Raw genomic sequence first — 4483 nt, forward strand, 5'->3', positions numbered from 1 at the left:
GCCCGGCTCAGGCCGGCCCTTATACGAGGCCTGGGGCGGAGCTCCGGCCGCCGCCGCTCGGGCCGCCCCTCCCTCTTTGGGCCATCTGGGCGTCCCCGCAGCGCGAGGTCAGGGGCCTTGCCGCCCTCCACGCCCTTCCCAGGAGTCGCCACCCGCCCGCGGCGCAAGGGTCCGACTGGCCGCGAGCAACCCGCGGGCCTGCGGGGACAGTCGCCGGATGAACTCTGCTCGCCGGGTTTTCCGCCCTCCGGGAGGCCGCGATTAGAGATCGGGGAGGTCGGGCGGCCGGGAAGGGCAGGACCGCGCGCCGAGCCGGCGGGGCGGCGGGGAGAGGCGAGCGGCAAGCCCGGGGCCGAGCCGCGCTTCTTCGCACCAGCTGCCTGGCCAGTCGGGGAGAGGGCGGCCGCCGACGGTCGTCGTGCAAAGCGCCAGCCCGGGCTTGGGGGTGGGGGAACATCCTTTTTGTTTTGTTTTGTTAACGAAAATCATTTTTAATATAGGTATCTAAATAAATATAATCCGTGTCACAGTGGCCGCTTTCCTGGCCTTCCCATTCCGGCCCGCCTGCGGCAGAGAATGTCTTTTCTTCCCAGGACTGCATAGCGGGGCTTCCCTCAAAGAGCCAGAATCAAAGGGCAGGAAGGGGCGCAAAGATCAGAGTTCAGCCCTCTTCAGAGGAGTAAACGGAGCCTTGGAAAGGTTAAGTCCCGCAGCGACTCGGGCACCCAGCTCTAGCCCAGAGCTAGGGTCTCCAAATCCTTCCTGAAGATGCAACCAGGAGGAAGCAGCCCAAGCGTTTCCTTTACCAACCATCCTTCTCTCTCAGCGCTCTCTGGCCCTCGCCCGCACCCACGCGTCCCTTCCCCACCTCTCCTCCCAAGTGGCTTAGTATCGCACAGGCAGTTACCAGGAATACCGGTTATCCCAGTTGTGTCCCTGTCCAGATAAAGCCATTCGGTGGCCTCCTGGAGGGGCGAGTGAACGACTGTGAAGAAGACCAGACTTGAACCTTACTTGACTTTTCCACCTCCACCCCTACCACCTCTGTGCCAGAACCTCTGGAGTCCCTATAGCCCCCCTGGTTACCTTACCCTTCTCAATCTCCTCAAAACCGGGGGACTGGATCCTACACATTGAAACTCCAACGAGATTCCACACGCTGAGCACAGGCCGGACTGACACCCAGTAGTGAAAGGAGACACACGGGAATATATGCCCTGTATCTAGACTGGCAATCAGGAGCCACAGAGTTCGAGGGGCGGGGTGCAGCTGGATTCAGTTGGGATGTGGTCTGGAGGTCAGAGATAGGGGATTTACAGTTTAGGTACTGCTGTTAACTGCCTTTATCCTTTTCAAGCCTTCTTTTTTTTCCTTTCTTTCACAGCACTTTCAAGTCCTTTCTCTTCTCTCCTGGAGAAATTTGGTTTGTTGTCTGAAGTTGGAGAACGGGGTCATGTATCCACATGTCCTTGAGAAGTAAACCAAGGCACACTCATATGAGGCACCTGCAGAAGGAGGGAACAGAGGAATCAAACTCCTCCACCTTATGGCAATCGCTTACTGGAGATGAACTTTGTGGATAGGTCCTCAAGCAAGGCACAAAAGATAATGATATTTGCCACAGAATATCTCAGCAACAAGGACTTCCAAGTGCTTTACATTAATTTTTACTTGCCATAAGGGGAGTGCTGTGCTGCCCCCAACTTCCAGGTAGCTTAAAGGAGATTCAGTTGGTTAAAAAAAAATTACTTCCGGTCCACACTGTCTGAGAAATGTTTGTGGGAATAGTAGCTAAGTCATGCATATCTCGAAATGTAATGTGGAGACTCTGTTTTCCATTGTCACCAAAGAGTCCTCAGAAGCCAAAACTGAGAGAATGGTGGCAAAAAGAACAGGTGGGAGACTATAGTGAAGCTTGTGGAAAAGAAAATTTGGAAAGAAAACAAGCAAGATCCATAACACCAAAACTAGTAATGTGTTTGCGCTTTGGCAGGGGAATCCTAAGTCCTTATTAATGGGAAAAGTCAAGATATATTTGTTGGGGCTTATAAAATGGAAAGGAATTGAAAATGAAAATGGAATAAAAAAATCCTCAAAATACGCACAAAATGCAAAATGACAGTAATCTCCTGGCCTTGACAGTCTAGATTACAAAGCACCTCTTAAATCACAAGACCCAACTGGCTATTCTTCCTTCTGAGGAATTACTTGACTGGCTGAAAATTAAGATTACTTTCAAAAGTCATATGCATTTTTTCCAGAACTCAGACAACACAACCTTCCCGTCAATGTAATCATAACTAAGGAAGCCATGCAAGTTTTAAATCAGTTTACAAAAAAAAAGATGTCCTAAAAACCATTTTCTAGTCCATTCTCCAAGTTTTTAAGTTAAATAGGTTAACTAACTTTTAAAAAATTCCAGCCAGAACAAAATGTGCATTTTAATTTAAAATTAATAAGTATTTATGGTTGCAAAATAAAAGAGGTTTATTATTTTATTTTTAAGTTGCTTTTTCACTTACCTGTCAGGCATCCTAAGTTTCCTCTGCTGTATCTGATGTGCTCACCAGGACAAATAAATGCGGATTAAGCAATGGTCACCACTACACTGCTCTAAAGAAAAATAATCGGGTTATCATCAGCTATTACAGGAAGAGCTCAGATCCAGGACAGAGCTTCTGTCGGGTTTGAAAGTTTTTAGCCTAACATAGGAGTGATGAAGCCACGTTGCCATTCAAAAGCCTTTCTCAATGCTGCAGGCATATCTCAAGAACTGTTTGACAATTCTCCAACCTGTAATTGACTGGATCCTTGAGAAATTTACCTTCAGACATCTAATTTAAGTTATGGACATCTAATTAAAAAATAAGTATCCTCTACATTTGCATTTTGTTTGAATATTTCAAATAGATTTGACCTTGCAAAGGTTCTCATGAATGCTGACCTCTCATCTCTCTCTCCCTTTCTCTCCATTTCCCTCTCTCTCTGTCTCTCTCATACACACACAGAGATACACTCAGTAGTCTGCAGCCTCTAGTTGTAAAATTAAATGCAGAATCAGAAGATTCCAAAAGAAATATATTCCTAAGGCAAATCCATAGAGACAGAAAGCATATGAGTGGTTGTCAGGCGCTGGGGTTTGGGGAAGAGGAGAATGGGTAGAGACTGCTTAATGGGTGTGGGGTTTCCTTCTGGGGTGATGAAAATGTTCTGGAACTAGACAGTGGTGATGGTTGTACAACATTGTGCACGTACTAAAAATTACTGAAATGTATACTTTCAAATGGTGAATTTTATGTTATGTGAAGTTTACCTCAATTTCTTAAAAAAATAAATGTATTCATATATGGAAAGTTTGCCATTTTTCAGTAGTAGTAGTCATTGGGATAAATGTAGACAGAAAATCTTAAAAAAAGAAAGAGAATTTGGAAAGAGGAAAAGAGACATCTTGTCCATCACACTCACTGAAAACTCAAAAATCATGGCACCAAATTTACTGTTTAGTTTCTCCATGTGCAGCCAGAAAAAACATACAAATTTCATTTAGTAAATGTTTCAGTCTCTCAACTTTTGCCATAGGTAGTTTCTTTTGCTGTCTAATCTAATTCTCTCACGTTACAATGTAAGGCCCGTTCTCTTGTATGCTGTCTTTAGAAACAGAAGACAGACACTTAGCATCACCACAATATTCCCTTCACATTCTCCAAACCTTGATTGGCCTTACCCAGCCTTGCCTTCCTCAGGCTAAAAAAACAGGGATGGATTTCTCTGGTATTCAGTCATTTTAATTGATCTTCCTGGTGCCCGTTTCAATTGCACCATTTGCTTGCAAGCCCCTCACAGCACAGAGGGCCTCACCCATCTGAGCAGAGTTCCCGGGTCACACACGCTCATATCCTTAATCATCTGTCTCAGACACTCCACACTGCATCCCTGTTTCTAAGCAGCACCTTGAAGATGATTCCCACTAAGCTGGCCATACACTTATGCATGAAGCTTTCATTCTGGACTCCTAGCAAAAATTTCAGAGTTCCTTAATGTTCCCTTTGTGACATAGTCCATGTGTCCAGTGCAAGAGTCCCTGTTTTCCAGCTCCCTCCTCACTCCAATCTTTTACTGATGTGATCATTGTCCTGCTCTTCTATTTTGTTTGTTTTTATTTCAGTAAATACTACTTCCATACTGTTAATTTGTTCCCTAAGAGTTTCATAAGATGCCCAATTGTTACAACATGTCAATTATGAGTGCAGCATAGTAAAAGATAATGGTGTCTCACAGCCATAAAATCCTGACTAATGGTATCCCTCATCTTGGGTCCCTTGAATTTGTGCACACACAGACCCCGTAATAAGGAAGACCCTAATATGATAAAGAAGACCTTTATCATGTGCCCTGAACACAGCCCTCTTCTTCGATGCAATTAGAAAATACTGACTAGAGTTATTATTTCATCATTTAAGGATAATTAAAAATACAATAAGAA

At 45.0% G+C, this 4483-nt stretch overlaps 1 long non-coding RNA gene across 1 annotated transcript; it reads left to right on the forward strand.

Annotated features, from left to right (window-relative positions):
* Positions 1-91: 91 nt before the first annotated feature.
* Positions 92-2879, forward strand: LOC132368598 (uncharacterized). Its single transcript, XR_009504134.1, has 2 exons — positions 92-699; positions 1385-2879. It is a non-coding gene; the product is annotated as an uncharacterized LOC132368598 (long non-coding RNA).
* Positions 2880-4483: the final 1604 nt, after the last annotated feature.

The sequence above is a fragment of the Balaenoptera ricei genome, chromosome 7 (genome assembly GCF_028023285.1).
Source record: "Balaenoptera ricei isolate mBalRic1 chromosome 7, mBalRic1.hap2, whole genome shotgun sequence".
In the NCBI taxonomy this organism is placed as follows: Eukaryota; Metazoa; Chordata; class Mammalia; order Artiodactyla; family Balaenopteridae; genus Balaenoptera; species Balaenoptera ricei.